An 18,155-nucleotide genomic window follows, 5' to 3' on the forward strand; every position below is an offset into this window, starting at 1 on the left:
TTAAGTAAATATTATGGTATAAACATTTTTAAAATTAAAGTATGTCGTTTATCCTATCTCAAATCGGTGGGTATAGATAACTAGATAAGTTTCAAGGATACCATGTTTATTGTGATATCGGTACCGTTTAATTAATAAAAAAAGTAAAATTATTTTCCTTCATTTTTAAATCTCGTCCAACTGTAATATTTATCCACGTATTTTTTTAGGTACTATGTTCATTGTGATATCGGAACATCTTTTTGGGTTTTCTCATCCTGGACTGCTATTATACCGGCCAACTTTATACGTATATTTTGTTACCATAAATATGAAATTAAAATTCTGGTCCAACTTGCCAAACACAATAATTCATAATGAATGAAATTAAAACTCTGGTCCAGCTTGCCAAACACAAGAATCCAGAATGAATTAGTTTCAATTTAGCATACTTGTTATATGAAACTTAGTACGTACCAATATGTGAATCAAAGTTATTAATATCGTATTAATAAATGTATTATTTTTATTTTAATACATATAAGTATTTTTTAATAACTATCACTATTTGACATATTAATCGACTAATCCAGATCGAATATTGTAGAGGCAAGAGCGATATTCCCAAACCTGTTTGCAAATCTGCAGTAATACCACACAACAGAATTTGGAAACTATCTGGCTGTAATTACAAATCTGTAGGACTGCAAGTCCAGCTTCAAACACATTTTCTGATACGAACTTGGGGCAATTTTGTTACGAGCAATCGAAACGTTAAACCACTTGAAGATAATCAAAAGTGAGGGGCCTCAACGCATTGCCAGCTTCGGCTTCTATCAGCTCCAATTGCCTTTTGAAAAGGTGCATGTAAACCACCCAATCTCCTTCTCTGGCAGGACTTGGCATCGGCATTACATATCCAGAATCCCCTCCCTCCCCATGGGAAATGGTATGACCCGAAAACAGGACGATCCCATCCGAAATCCACTTTCGAAACCGGGAAACGTTGCCCCGATGATACTACAAAAGCCGGCCCCTCTTGGCTGCCGTTTATGTATATCTTAGCCAATGCTGGCTCTGGACGGTGAGCTTCAACCCAGTCAATCATGCCCAGGAAGTGGTCCTTTCTCACTGCTTGGTCCAGGAAATCATGAACCTGATTAGCCACCCACCACAATGGTTTTTCAATCAGTTTATTTACTCCTTGACTCCCAAAAGGAATGCAAAGAACATTTCCGAAATAAGAACCCATTAGACTCGCTTTGTGTTCGTCTCCTTCACCTAATCTAACCCTTCCATCTACAACAATCCCCATCTTGGTAAACTTGAACCCATCTTTGGCAGCACGCAGTGCTACCATTTTCCATTGAGACGCACTGAATGACTCAAGCTTGGTCCTATTATATCCATTAGAGAAGGCCAGTGATCGAAGTTCATTGAGTTTCTCAGAAGGAATATAATAGATACGACTAATGAGATGATCAGTGGGTTGATGAAGGCGATGTTTAGGGGTTGGTAATGAGGATATAGGAACATACATTTGATCCAGAGAGGAGTCGATGCACCCTGGACGCCTTGGGTTCATCAGAGACCGGCGAAAGGACGTTACCAAAGAGATGGACTTGGATCGAGACAATTAGCCCATGATACAAGGAACATGTTGGCTGAGTAGGCATCAGCTATACGTTGGTCCAATGTGCAGGCCACCACTACTCCACCGCATCTAAGCTCTGTTGCCTGTAATATATTTCAGTTTAACAGTTAGAGGCTACACCCCTTTTGTTCATCGCACTATGTATGGCATGAGGACATGTACGTTTGCATGTATGTAGTGTGAAGACACTAGTTTTTTTCTCATTTGCTTATATTATTATTATTATTATTATTATTATTAAATAATAAATAATTTTATTTACATTTCAGGCCCAAACCTGAGGCCCGTTTTACAAATCCTGGAGCCCAAACATGGAGGCCCGATCAGGACAAACCCAACCCAAATGACCCAACAATAACCCTAAACCCATCTAGGGTTTATATCATCACCAACAACCGCCAACTCCTCATCACCGTTGGATCTAACTTTGATCCAACGGTCCCAGAAGGTCCAGCTTGAAACCCTAGGGTTTCATAACCTTAGGTTATCATCTCGCGCCGCCGCCTCAGCCAGAAGCTGCTGCCACGCCTCCACTGCCAAGTGACCTAACCAGCAGCTGCCAATGCCACTGCCGACGCTCCACCAGTACCACGCCCTCGTTAGAAGACTCCAGAAGAGCCTCATCACTGCCCCACGTCGAAGCCCTATAGTGAGTCACCACCATAGTCCAGTGACTCACCTAGGGTCACCATTTGGGACCGGCCCGAAGAAGACATCAGTGAAGGCTATAAAGCCATCACCAAACCTGCGAGAAAAAAAGGGAGGACGAACAAAGACACAAGAGATAATGAAAAACAAATAGACGAAGCAAGACAGAAAGCAAAAGACGAACACAAACAGACAGCAACCACCCACAGTAGCCAAATATCGAAAGAAAAGAGAGGAAATAAACTTACCGAGGAAACTGCAGTCATCATAGTCTCCTTGCGACGTCGAAAAACCGAAAGTCGAAGGTAAAAACCTTCGATTTATTTTTTAGATCTAGAACGATCTAAAGTGTTTTAGGACAAACGGATGCCATATTCGACCTTAGGAGGTCGAGATCTACAATCTAGGGTAATTTGGGAATTTCAGCCACCGTTGATGGTGGCTGGCAGTGGTGATCGGCGTCGTTGATGGTGGCCGGCCAGTTACTTTTGGAGAAAAGTGAGAGATGATATCTCTCTCTTTTTTAGAGAAAGATGAAGAAGAGAGAAAATGAGATAATGGCCCGAAGGGCCGGTCATTTCAGGGTATTTATAACCCTTCCCAAACGACGCCGTTTTGGGAAGGGGTATGCCCTTAATTTCACCACTGGACAAACCCTTTCCGCGGCCCTTCAGGTTTTGTAACAAATCATTTTAGTCATTGAAATTGAATTTTATTCCTTTTAATTCGTTATTTCAATTTTGTGTTCATTATAATTTAGTCACTACAATAAACTTCCATATATTTTAATTCAGTCTTCGAATTTTATTTTATTATGTTTTAGTCCATACCAGTATATAAATATATATTAGGGTAAATACCCATTTTATTCCTTCATAATTTAATTAATATTTATTTTAATCACCTATTAATTAATTAGGTCAAACTACACTATTAATACATATATTTTTAATAATTCGAATTAGGTCTGCGAATTTTAATATTTTAAATTTAATAACTGATGTTTTATATAATTTTATTTTACTCCCTAAATTAATAATTGATAAAATATATCCCTGTAGTTTTAAATAATTAATTATAAATTAGGTATTTAATTTTATTAGATTATAATTTAGTCCCTAAGATTAATATTTTCATTTTTTTACAAGCTTTTTTACTTTTTACATTTTAATACTATGTTTTAATTTTATTAATCATATTTTACTTTCATATATTTATGATTATATATATATTTATCATTAGTATTACTATTATTATTTTATTTATGTCAATAGATATATATAAATATTTATCTAAGTCTTATAAATATATATAAATAATATTTATTTTTTATGAAAATCATATTTAAAATATAATATATTATTTCAATCATATTTTAATATATATTTATCAATATTAAGAAAGGACAGTCTTAAAGCAACTGGATGTCCATTTTCTGATATTTTTAAATAAAAAATAAATATTTTCAATATATAAATATGTTTTTATATTATTTTCTATTAAAATTTATTTATTTTTTAATATTAAGAAAGAGTTCTTAAAGAACCTAGAAACCATTTTCTGATATTTCTAAATAAATAAATATTGTTTAATAAAATATATATATTATATTATCTTAAAATTATATTAATAAACTTAACATAATTATGAATTAAATATATTTTTGAACTTTTAAATTTCCAAGAATAGAGAAAATTTATAATTAATAAGTACCAATTTTGGGCGTTGTAGGGGTGCTAATCCTTCCCTAAACGTAACCGACCACGAATCCTTTTTTATTTCTAAAAAGAACGAATTTTTGGTTAAACGCATACCAGTTTATCTTTTAACATGTTTTCTAAAAACTCTTTTAAAAGATAATTTTTAGGTATTCGACCTACTTGATCCAAAAGGCCGATGGCGACTTCCAAAACATTTTTAAAAACCATTTATTCACATCACTTTTCCCGCCAAGTAAAAATTCGTGTCTGGACGAAAACCAGTTACGACAGCTTGACGACTCCACTGGGGACCGTCAAACTTTAAAACCAATTATTAATTGTCTCTATCAATTAGAAAATTAAAAATTCATATATTAATTTTTAATTCTTTCTTTTCAAAATTTTTATATATACTTATTATTTCATAATATTTATATGTTATTTTAATTAATGCTTTATTTTCAAATATTAAATTTTATTATTTATTTGTTAGAGGTTTGAACATTTCTCACATACAACACTTGCATTGCATAAACATAATCTCTATACTTGAGATTTGTCCCTTTTAAGTGGGAGTGAAAGCGACGTCTTCGTGAGAATTTATTCTCCGTGTCAGACCTAGCAAGTAGCTTTCGGGATTCATATGCTCTATGTCTTCGTGAGAATTTATTCTCCGTGTCAGGCATAGAGAAGTGTATCCCCTCGAATTAAAACTCAATCCACTTTAGTCTTTGATGGACTAGGATAGAGGGTTAGCAGCCCAAGGGGGCACTAACAAGAACAATTCAGGTACCTTTACTCTTAGAACTGAAGCCCTGCATATAATAAACCTTAGAAATTTTCCTGATCTAAGACTGTACTGAATCTCTGTCCGTAGGTATACACAAAGGAGAAATAAGCTTTAGCTTTTAATTTATTTTATTTTCTTTTTCCTAAATAAATGCATGCAAACTAGAAATCATGCAGTTAGGTTAATTTTTCCAAACAAAGCATGGAACTAGAAAGCATGAGGTTAGAATTTATACCTTAATAGATAGAATTTTTTTTCTTTCCATTAATTGGTACTAACCAATTTATTTTATTCATTCCTTATTTTTATTTTTCATACATTTTGCTCAAACTTGTTTATATTGATTTCTTTTGTTTGCATTGCATAATCATGGCATAACCAAAAGGTGTTGACTTGAAAGACTGTTCATCAAATTGGAAAGAAATCGTAAATGGACAAAAAGTTTTATGATCAAACAAAATATGATGCGGCCAATGAAAGACATCCTGAAGAAACTCTGAGGATCAAGGGAAGTTCTGTACATAGAGAACCGGTTATATTAATACCAAAAGTATTACACAAAGATCCTACCAGATTGATACCAAAAGCAGTCTATGGTAAGAGCATCAATCAGGGCATTCAAAGTAGTGGAGGTTTTTATGAAGCTCAAGAATGTTATTTGAAGGACTTGAACGACCAAAACAAGAAATTGAGCACAAAAATAAAAACCATGCATGAAGATTTTCAGAAGATCAGTCAAGCCTTTCAAAATTGCTGGCCTAGGAAGTACCCCAGAAGAGTGGATAACAGGGGTCACCAAGCTGAAAAAGAACTGCAACTTATATGAAGATCTTGGTCAAGAACTTATTGGACAGAAAGGTTCTCTTACAAGAGAAAATAAGCATCTCCAAGAACTGATACAGAAGATGAAAGAGAATGTCATGGAAGAAGCTGCAGTCCAGACAAGCAATATGACCCATAAGCTGATAGACCAACCTGAATTTATGAGGAGTTTAAGCAGACTGATAATTCAACTGTTGAGCATGAATGGAAACTAACTTGGCTTTAGAGAAGTTATGAGGGAAAGTTATCCCATATATGTAAAGTTTTGTTGAAGTTATGACTGAAAGTTTGTCCCCTGCATGTAAAAGTTTTGTTTGATGCACGGAAACTTTTGTGTTCAATGAAATCTGTTCTAAGATGATCACTGTTGAGTAAAACCTTTTCATACATGCATTTGCATTTTGCATCTGTACATTTTTACGTTTGTATTTATATTTACATTTTTAAACTTACATCATGAATTAAAACATATTTAATTAAATAATAATGTTGATTTATTATCAAAGAAAAAGACAATCTTAATATAACTGGATGTCCTATTCTGGTATTTGCAATAATTTACATTTACATTTTTACATTTGCATTTGCATTTGGCATCTTTGCATTTTTTCTGTCATAATACATTAAAACATTCATTCATTAAAATAAAGATTTCAACCGAAGTGATCTTGGTTTTTCCTTGTAGCAAGAACGCTTAGCACGACACAAGAAAAATGTCTGAAGAAACTGAGGATAGGCTATCCAAATTAGAGATAGAGCAAAAAGAGATACGGGAAGAATTGAGGAGCAAGTTGGCACAAATCGAAGTTAATTCTCAGATTGATCTACTGAATAATATGAAAGAAATGATTGAGAAGCATTTGACTGCTGGAAAGAGTCTTGTTGAAAACTCCACAAATCCTCTGGGTATTACACAATGTTCACATTCCTGAGCACACCTCTGTACGTCAGGAAATCCAATCACCAGTTCACTTCACTGTTAAGAACCAACAATATCAGGCTAGAGTTTCGTTCCCCACTGACTGTCTTACTGCTTCTGGACTAAAGCCAAATGAATTTTGTACTACTTCTAGAGAGACGGTTGAGTCATTTTATGAGTTTGATGCCAAAGAACTGAACTTGGTCCCCGACTTAGTTCTCCCACCAAATTTTAAAATTCCAGATTTTGAGAAGTATAATGGGGCCACATGCCCTGAATATCATATCACTATGTACTGTCATCGTATGACTGGCTATGTAGAGAATGAAAATTGTTGATCCATTGTTTCCAAGACAGTTTATCTGGGTCTGCATCCAAATGGTATAATCAGCTAAAACGTACTCAAATACGTTATTGGAGAGACTTAGTTCAAGCCTTTTTGGGTCAATACAAGCATGTGGCTGATATGGCCCCTGATCGAACAATGTTACAAAACATGAATATGAAGTGCAATGAAAGTTTTCGACAGTATTCACAATGATGGAGTGGCGTCGCTTTTCAAGTGCATCCATCATTGACTGAAAGGGAGTTCACTATTTTATTCATCAGTACATTAAAATTTCCCTATATTAATCACATGATAGGGGTAAGATAAGCGGCTCTGACGATACTGACGTCGAGAAAGAAGCCGATGTTAATATAATGAGGTCTTATTCAGTTAAACATAGTGCCAAACCTTATAAAGTGGTTAAGAAGAAAAAGAATGTGCATGGTTTTCAATTTCCTCCATGCTATTATTCGAGTGAAAAACTACATTCAAAAATGCTCTCAGCCAGATTAACTACTCCACGACTTGTTCCACCACAGTGGCCTCCAAATAAGAATTGGACCTATAAGGAGGTTCCTTGGATAAATCAGACTAGAATTTCAAATTGTTTAGCTAAGGTTCCTGGTAACCTTAAAGGAAATTTCCAAGATCCTTTAGAGCAAGCAATTCAAGAATGCAAGATAAAAGAAGGGGTTAAGATTCAATACTCAGAAATCGTTGCTTCAATAGAGACTAATGTGACCAAATCCTGCGAAGAATATCGGGCGTAAAAAAATGGAAAAAGAAATCAAAAGGCTCCCATAGATGTAATTTGAGATTGGCCCATAGGTCTAAGAAAGAATGAGGCAGATGTAACCCAGAAGACACCTCAGATACTTATATCATATTTTTCGAAAACTAATAAGGCAAGGGGAAACTTAAGGAGTCTGGTTAATACTACCCCAGTTGCAGCTGAAATGAGCGTCCAGAACCCCCTCGATCATAGGAAAGAATTTATTCGTTCAGAACGATCAAAGAAAGTGATAATCTCTCAAGCGAGAAAAACTCTGAAGGTGTTTCAAGAATCTATCTCAGATCTGTACCCTCATTTAGTTAATGGTCAATACATTACACCAAGATTGGTGAAAGTATCACCAAAGCCTTATGCCCATTGCTATGATCAAAATAGCTTCTGTAATTTTCACTTGGGAGTATCTGGGCATTCAACAGGGAATTGCTGGCCATTGTTAAAAGAAATAGAGATGCTCATTGATAAGGGGGTCTTGACACAAGAAATGATCAAGAAATGGGGGACAAATAAGGATGAGAATCCTGAGCAAAGTACACACCCAACATTCAAGGAGTAATTATGCATAATAAATAAACAAGTGGAAGTTCTTATCTTCCACTGTAGTACTTTTCTATTTTCAGCATCATGTTTAAACTTGTTTTTTGTTCCTTTCTCCGCCTTTTGTGCAATAAATAAATTTGTGTTGCTTATTAAGGTTATGAGCATTGAGTTAATTTTGTAATCTTGCAGTTCTTTGAATATCAACTGGATTAAAAAGCTCTTCATGATTAGAGTTATAATCTTTGACAGAATATCAGAATTGAAAACCAGAAAAACAAGGACCATTGACCTTACCTCAGAAGAAATAAACCCAAACACTATCCTATTACAAATATGAGATAGCCTACTCCTATTGAAAGAAATTACAAAAAGGTTTGGTATTTATATATAGGAGCGTACAACATGGGGGCATCATTGGTGTATTACATTACAAAACCGACTAGAGTATTTTTCTATTGATGACGTTTGATGATGAACGTAATCTTCACAAATAGGTAAATCTAGTTTAAGTCAGTTGCTTGAGAATTGAACTCTAACATAGAGATTTTTTGAATTCCACCAAAACACCTAGACTATAACAGGTTCTTCTTAACAAGCTTAAGAAATTGGATTTGAACACCCATGTTATATTATTATATACAATAAAGCTTGAGTTATCCCTCTAGAGCAATTGGTTAATCGCCCTGGCTTTATGGATAATATTCAGCTAGCCTATTATACTATTATATACAATAAAACTGTCCCTCTAGAGCAATTGGTTAATCGCCCCGGCTTTATAGATAAGTTTCAATTAACCTGATAAAGGTGATTATATTATTATACAATAAAGTGAATTCAGCTAGCCAAAATGGCAAATGTGTTAACAAATAGACTAAGGGAGTTGCGAAACACCTGTTATAGTCAACTTCACACAAGCACTTAGAAATTTCATTTTTAGACCGATATTTTCGCACTACTTCTATTAGATGAGTCTAAATGAAAGATTCCAGAGAATTGAAATGGAAGAACTCTAGAAGGTCTAGTGATTGGCAATCCTAGTTGCGTCATTTTGTACGTATCCGGTTAAAATACCAAGTCCTCAAAGTGAGGCATGTGACAAAGTTCACAAAGAGCGAGAGATGAGTGACATCTTAAATAGATGTAACCATAGAAAATAGGAAAGCCATCCTGAAACCAAACCAAATCTTGATACTTGTCAAAGAACTATAATTCTCAAACATTAAAGAATTGTTGATTCTTTTGATATTCTTTGAATTCATGCTTATGATTTGATTTTATTGTGAATCTGGGATAGGCAACATTTTACAAAATTCTTTTATTCTTCAATAAAGAAAGGAGAAAAAAACATTTTCAAACAGGACAGTCTCAAATGAGGAAGGTCATTGAAGCAAGTTGTTGCCTATTCTACCTCTATTTAAGAGAAATAATAAGTCAGGCCAAAATAATGAAGAACTCTTGAAATCAAGTGGTCTGAGAAGCCATAAAGTTTGGAGAATTGAACTTATGATGCCCTCATGTGACATTATCAGCAACTTATCAAGAATGATTACCTTGTTCTAAAGGGAGATACTGAAAGCCCATTTCAACTAAACATTTCCATGGTTTAGGAAAAGTGGGATATGTAAGTGTGTATCTTGAAGCAACAGAGGAGGCAGTCACTGTAGCAGTCATTGCAAGAAAAGACACCAACAAAAATCTTTTAGTTCATCCTGATGATGTTTATGTCTTCCGGTAAGGTTGTTACACAGAACGTCACCAACAAAGAATTCGAATTCGATAAATCTGCTCATCAATTGCTCCAATTGATCACCATTCAGTTCTTGCACCTTTGCTTTCAAAAGTATGCCAAGACAGTAGAAGGAAACCCCTGCATCACTGATTCCAAAGAAAAGTGACAGGACATTGATACCACTGGGGAACATGTCTCTAGTAGATTATCTTCCTCATGTATGGTTTTTAGGGAAACCTAGAAGCATTTTCATTTCATCAGGTTCAAGTGGAGCAACTTTATTCCTTCCAACCCATATCATATTCCATTTTCGGCACTCATCAAGAACATACTTCTGGATAATCGAATGTGGCTCATCGTCATAAGCTTCAAGAGCCTTACAAATCATTTCTGTCATTTTGGCACTTCATGTACATGTTTATAAACAGTTCAACTTTGTTTTTGGATCCCAGGAAGGTCACCAGTTTGTTGCCAATGGAAAAGCATCATGTATGGTGCATGGAGGAAGCAGAATAAGAGGAAATCTATTCTCAATTGGCAAATTATGAATGTAGCCCTTTTCCCGTGTAGCAATACAAAAATACTTTGAATCTACAAAGTCTGGCTCTACATCGTATGAGTACCGTGACATTTTGGTCCAAACACCAACTGGAGCAAGTGCCACGTTCTCATAGTAGAAATAAGGAGGCCTAATAACATTTTCTGGAAGTGTTCTTTGAGTTATCTGATCTGGTAGGGTAGGAAACCCAAAACCAATCATTAGATTTGGAAGATGAACTACATGATCTTCTTCATTAATAAGCTTCTTTTCAAGCTTTCTCTGTTTCTTCCTTTTCCAAAAAAATCATAGCTCGGGTTTCGCCTTTTCTTGTAATTAGTGTCACTGCATAATGACTTCCTATCTTCTACCGGAAGAAGTGCGTCAGAAGCTTTAGCCATTTGAGCAGCACATATAAAATATGTCAACTCTACAATTGATGAATCTAGACCATATCTCTCCATGACTATTGAGTGTTCAGCCTCTGAGTACCCCATTTTTGTCAAGTATAACAGTTTATTCTCCTCATCAGAATTAGAATTCAGGATTTCCTCGGTATCAGAAGAACTATCAATATCTGTGAAATCATCCTGAAAGATCGCTTCATAATCAGATGAGTAGTTATCAGAATCAACATGTTGCATGGGTGCAGACTTTTCAAGAGCCTTCACTGAAAACAAGGTTCACCGTGTCAACCTGAAATGAATTACCAAGCGATTTACACCATTCTGTCCAATTAGATCCCTCCAGATCCAAAGAATGGGAACCTCATTCAGAAGAGGCACATATCTCAGACATTTCTGTCAGAATGATTGATTACTTCTTAAGTTTATGACAACATAAAGAGAATTCCTCAAATTACTTGATAACAATGATGTTTTGTAATACAAGAATGAGAGCATTCAAGATTAACAGATTTCGGGCACGGATAGAGCCACGAGTACCCGCAATGGGGCATTAGCAAAATTGGACCTCATGAGGATCATGATATTGAAATCAAACAAACATTGAGAGTAGACCTTACAGTTTAGAAGGTTAGGGCATTGTGAAGGCCCAATTCAGACAGATCCATACGGGACATCTTGAAAGCCCATTTCAATCAGAAATAGAATGGTGTGGCATTTTGAAGGCTCATAGTAATATGAATATTTGGGCATTCTTGGAGGCTCATCTCAGCAAGAAGTAAGGTTGAGCTCACTTTTAACATCTGTATCAGCAAATGTTGGGGCACTTTAAAGGTTACTTCAGACAGATACATGTGTGGCATTTTGAAAGCTCACGTCAACAATCAGCAAATGTTGGGGCATGCTGAAAGTCCCTTTCAATCAGAATGAAGAATGTTGACGCATTTTGAACGTTTGTATCAGCAAATGTGGGGGCATGTTGAAAGCCCATATCATCTTATGAAAAAAAATCATTGATTTGAGTAAAGATTTCCAATGAGACAGAAAAGATATGAAGAATGAAAGGGTAAAACAGTGACAGTCGAGCTGACTATACGTAATTGCTTCGTTCATCAGGCAGTTATATCAGGGTCTTGTTGTTGAACAAATATTTACTCAGCAAGTATGGTTTCAAATACCCAATCTTCTTAACCATGTGTCACATGACAGCGTGTTCTTTGTTAAGCTACATCATGGTTGCATGAATAAAGATGGTCCTCAAGCAGACTATTCGATCTAGGGTTCAGTACTTCAAAATCTCAGTTTTGAATTTTGCTTTCTCTGAATCGGTGATAATTGAAAATATTTATTTGAGATTCCTGGCAGTTAGTTTCAACCATACTGTTGGGGTTACGAAGCTGTTTTTCACATCAATTTTTGATGACATTGAATAAAGAGGCTCGACTTACGTATATTGCTCTTTCCCATTGTTACTGGGTTATCATTGTCATTTAGGTTGAATTGAGTTTTCATCCATTTGGTTTTATCATGTGCGTTTCATCCCCAGCGGTAAGAATTCCATGGATATCATTTTGTACATGGCTCCTATAGTTGATATGGTTTTACTTCATACAACGCTCATCATAGAAGAAATCATGATCAATATCACACTTTTCCCTTGTCTGAGATAATATCAAGATCATTTAGTATCTCTTATTCAATTCGACACTAGCACATCTTGTGAATTTGATCAACTTTTTGGTCATGAAACACGCCAGCATCTCATTTGTATTCCCACTGAGTTTTGTTCTCAAGTGGCCTTGTGACATCATACAAAAGCTTTGAACACTGTGCAAAAAGATTCATTGACTAGAAATCTGGGCAGAAGCCACAGGAAAATATGAATGTGTTGTCAAATATTTTACGAACATCTGAGCAGAAACCACAACAGGATGAATGTGTTGTCAAACATTTTACGAACCAGTGATTATGGTGCAGAACCAATGTTGCAACCATATGGTATTTCCATTTATAGACTCAATATGAAGTTTTCTTTAACACCAAGCTTTGAAGTGAGATATGATGAAGATTTCTTTCCACAGAGGGAAGCTGAAATTTTAACAACAAGAAACTAGTGGAGCCAACTAATATTGAATGATAGGTTGTTGTTAAACATCTCGACATGATATGATCCAAGTTTTCTTATTCGAGATCTGATTAGATGTGAAGACATGAAAGGAATTAGGATAAATCCTCCTTGTGATGTGTTTCAAGAGTCAAATCAGAACAGACTCTACTCTCCTAATTAATCTCTGCAGAGTTTGACATATCTACATCTATACTCTTCAAAGATGATAGATTATCTTTTCAAAGATGAAAGCTTTATTGAATTTCTGCACAAGTCCAAGCAGAGAAAGTTGGTTTTATCCAAGACAAAATGGGGCATCAAGGTGATAATTCTGATTACGGCAAGAGTTCCATAAATGAAACATTTTCTTCTAAGACTTTAATGCAAATGAAGCAAAGAAGACACAAAGATTGCTCTTCCAAATCAGAAATGCCAGCTTAAAATGACATTATGACCAAGTGAAGGAAGACCGAGTTCACCACTTTGAAATCAAATAAAGATGAACTTAACATTCATGCATCATATTTAGGCATTTTCAAAAATAGGTGCATTTTCATCCATTTTATCCATGTTGAATTTGACAGGAATTTCAACCTTTTGCCTGAATTCATCACTTGATGGATTAACTTTTCCAGAGGAAGTTCATAATGAGAAGAACTCATCTGAAGAAGGAAGAAGAAGTTCATAATGAGAAGAACTTGTTTAACCTTTTGCTCGAATTCATCACTTGATGGATCCACATTTCCAGAGAAAGTTCATAATGAGAAGAACTTATCTGAAGAGGAAGAAGAAATTCATAATGAGAAGAATTTGTTCAACCTTTTGCCTGAATTCATTACTTGATGGATTAACTTTTCCAGAGGAAGTTCATAATGAGAAGAACTCATTTGAAGAAGGAGAAGAAGTTCATAATGAGAAGAATTTGTTTAACTTTTTGTTTGAATTCATCATTCGATGGATCAACTTTTCCAGATAAGCTCATAATGAGAAGAACTCATCTGAAGAAGGAAGAAGAAATTCATAATGAGAAGAATTTGTCCAAACCTTTTGTTTGAACTCATCATTCGATGGATCAACTTTTCCAGAGAGGTTCATAATGAGAAGAACTCATCTGAAGAAGGAGAAGAATTTGTTCAACCTTTATTTGATTCTATCACAGAAGAAGATCGATCAATATCAGCATTTCCAGAAAAAGTTCATAATGAGAAGAACTCATCTGAAGAAGGAGATAAATTATCATCCCCAGTGGAAAAATTCATAATGAGAAGAACTAATCCCAAAGAAAAACTTGTTCAACATTTCCGAGTAAAGTCAAATAAAAAAATTATTATCTTTTCGTATTTGCTCTATTCTCGTTAACACAAGAATAAGCAAAGAGGGGCAGCTGAAGACACTAGTTTTTCTCATTTGCTTATATTATTATTATTATTATTATTATGTTATATTATTATTATTATTATTAAATAATAAATAATTTTATTTACATTTCAGGCCCAAACCTGAGGCCCGTTTTACGAATCTTGGAGCCCAAACATGGAGGCTCGATCAGGACAAACCCAACCTAGATGGCCCAATAATAACCCTAAACCCTCTAGGGTTTGTATCATCACCAGCAGCTGCCAACTCCTCATCACCGTTGGATCTGACTTTGATCCAACGATCCCCAGAAGGTCCAGCTTGAAACCCTAGGGTTTCATAACCTTAGGTTATCATCTCGCATCGTCGGCTCAGCCAGGAGCTGCTGCCACGCCTCCACTGCCAAGTCAGAAGACTCCAGCCTCATCACGCCCTTCCCCACGTCGAAGCCCTATGGTGAGTCACCACCATAGTCCGGTGACTCACCTAGGGTCACCATTTGGGACCGGTCCAAAGAAGACATCAGTGAAGGCTATAAAGCCATCACCAAACCTGCGAGAAAAAAGGGGAGGACGAACAGAGACACAAGAGATAACGGAAAACAAATAGACGAAGCAAGACAGAAAGCAAAAGACGAACACGAATAGACATCAACCACCCACAGCAGCCAAATATCGAAAGAAAAGAGAGGAAAGAAACTTACCGAGGAAACTGCAATCATCAGAGTCTCCTTGCGATGTCGGAAAATCGAAAGTCGAAGGTAAAAACCTTCGATTTATTTTTTAGATCTAGAACGATCTAAAGTGTTTTAGGACAAACGGAGGCCATATTCGACCTTAGGAGGTCCATATCTACAATCTAGGGTAATTTGGGAATTCTGGCCACCGTTGATGGTGGCCGGTAGTGGTGATCGGCGTCGTTGATGGTGGCCGGCCAGTTACTTTTGGAGAAAAGTGAGAGAGATGATATCTCTCTCTTTTTTAGAGAAAGATGAAGAAGAGAGAAAATGAGATAATGGCCCGAAGGGCTGGCCATTTCAGGGTATTTATAACCATTCCCAAACGACGCCATTTTGGGGAGGGGTATGTCTGTAATTTCACCACTAGACAAACCCTTTCCGCGGCCCTTCAGGTTTTGTAACAATTCATTTTAGTCACTGAAATTGACTTTTATGCCTTTTAATTCGTTATTTCAATTTTGTGTTTATTATAATTTAGTCACTACAATAAACTTCCATATATTTTAATTCAGTCTTCAAATTTTATTTTATTATGTTTTAGTCCATACCAGTATATAAATATATATTAGGGTAAATACCCATTTTAGTCCTTCATAATTTAATTAATATTTATTTTAATCACCTATTAATTAATTAGGTCAAACTACACTATTAATACATATATTTTTAATAATTCGAATTAGGTCTGTGAATTTTAATATTTTACATTTAATAACTGATGTTTTATATAATTTTATTTTAGTCCCTAAATATTAATAAATTGATAAAATAGCATATCTAATCCCTGTAGTTTTAAATAATTAATTATAAATTAGGTATTTAATTTTATTAGATTATAATTTAGTCCCTAAGATTAATATTTTCATTTATTTTACAAACTTTATTACTTTTTACATTTTAATACTATGTTTTAATTTTATTAATCATATTTTACTTTCATATATTTATGATTATATATATATATTTATCATTAGTATTACTGTTATTATTTATGTCAATAGATATATATAAATAATATTTATTTATTTTATGAAAATCCTATTTATAAATATAATATATTATTTCAATCATATTTTAATATATATTTATCAATATTAAGAAAGGACAGTCTTAAAGCAACTGGATGTCCATTTTCTGATATTTTTAAATAAAAAATAAATATTTTTAATATATAAATATGTTTTTATATTATTTTCTATTAAAATTTATTTATTTTTAATATTAAGAAATAAGCTGTCTTAAAGCACCTAGAAGCCATTTTTTGATATTTCTAAATAAATAAATATCTTGTTTAATAAAATATATATATTAATATATTATCTTAAAATTATATTAATAAACTTAACATAATTATGAATTAAATATATTTTTGAACTTTTAAATTTTCAATAATAGAGACAATTTATAATTAATAAGTACTAATTTTGGGCGTTGTAGGGGTGCTAATCCTTCCCTAAACGTAACCGACCACGAATCCTTTTTTATTTCTAAAAAGAACGAATTTTTGGTTAAATGCAGATCAGTTTATCTTTTAACTGATGTTTTTCTAAAAACTCTTTTAAAAGATAATTTTTAGGTATTCGACCTACCTAATCCAAAAGGTCGATTTTAACTGATGTTTTTCTAAAAACTCTTTTAAAAGATAATTTTTAGGTATTCTACCTACATGATCCAAAAGGTCGATGGCGACTCCCAAAACATTTTTAAAAACCATTTATTCACGTCACTTTTCCCTCCAAGTAAAAAATTCGTGCCCGAACGAAAACCGGTTACGACATAGTGTTAATAGAATTGTTTTCTTGGTTTAAAATTATTCACTTCGTGTTGTTTATATATTAATTTTTTTAAATATTTAAATATAATTTTTAAACGCTCACCTATTAAATAATTGAAGATAAAATCTATAAGTTGTTGTTTGGATTGTGCTCATGCAAACACGTCTTGAACATGAATCTTTTTTTTTCTTTTGGAAAAATTAATATATTTTCCCTTTTCCCCTTATTTTCATTTTGGCTTATCAATGCAATTTTTGAAAATTTTGATCGATTTCCTGTCACATAAATAAATTTGTTTCCCGTTAAAAGTATTTTCTAAAAAATAAATATAATGTGACGTATCTTTATCTTACATAACACAAAATGATGTTAATTTGAAAAATATTCCAAGAAGGTATTATTCTAAAATAATATTTTTTTGAATAACATTTAAGTAAAAATTCTTCAGTATGATCTCTCAAAGTCGTCATCTCAAATTGGAACCAAATAAAAAACATTTATAGCTTTCATCCACTCTAATAATATTATGACAACTATCTATAAATTTAACCTATTTAAAAAAATCATTGTAATTATCTAAAGACTACTTTGATAATTATTATAAAAAAATCATCATATTTCTATAAACAAATTATAAATTATTTCACTTCTTTAATTTTATTTATCTATTTATTTTTCAATGAATATGAATTGATTTGTTATTATTCACGATTTTAGTATACCTGGGCAGAGAGCACTCCATGTTTCTTGTTAGGCAGGAGTTTGCCTTGGATGCATTGATCAGGGTTATGCAAATCCAGGTGTGAAAGCTCAACATCAGCATAAGCTTCAACGAAATCCACCCCGCGATTGTTGCAAAGGAGCTCTGGTTCAGCAGCAGCGTTGGCCACCACCTCACCCGCAAATGCGTAGAAGGAGACAAGAGCCTGAACCAAGGCAGTTTTGAGGACACTGACCATGCAAGTGAAGCTCCTGACGCACCCTTCTGGTTTCTTGTAACAAAACAAGACTCCCACATCGATGTCAGGGAGAAGCAAGTCAAGATTAGAGAGTGGTAGCCAGTGCTCTTGCAATGGTTACATCGCCGCCACAGTTTCCTCCTTGCTCACCGTCACCTTGAAATCTGCTTTCGCATCCATGTCTACCTTCCTCTTCTCTATGGGGTTTTTTTGTTTCTTGGTGAGAGAGATTGTGGTGAAATGAATATGCTTAGATTTTAAATAATTAAAATTTTAAATATAAAATCAAGGCGTTTTTGACGTCGGCGTCAATTGTAAAGTTGTCCGTACAACCTTAAATTTCGACCTTTAAAGAATATGCTTAGAAACTATGCTTCT

General features: G+C 34.3%; 1 pseudogene; it reads right to left on the minus strand.

The window, feature by feature from the left end:
* Positions 1-678: 678 nt before the first annotated feature.
* LOC120148977 lies at positions 679-17,957 on the minus strand (annotated as a pseudogene).
* Positions 17,958-18,155: the final 198 nt, after the last annotated feature.

The sequence above is a fragment of the Hibiscus syriacus genome, unplaced genomic scaffold, assembly GCF_006381635.1.
Source record: "Hibiscus syriacus cultivar Baekdansim isolate YM2019G1 unplaced genomic scaffold, ASM638163v2 tig00110988_pilon, whole genome shotgun sequence".
NCBI classification, from domain to species: Eukaryota; Viridiplantae; Streptophyta; class Magnoliopsida; order Malvales; family Malvaceae; genus Hibiscus; species Hibiscus syriacus.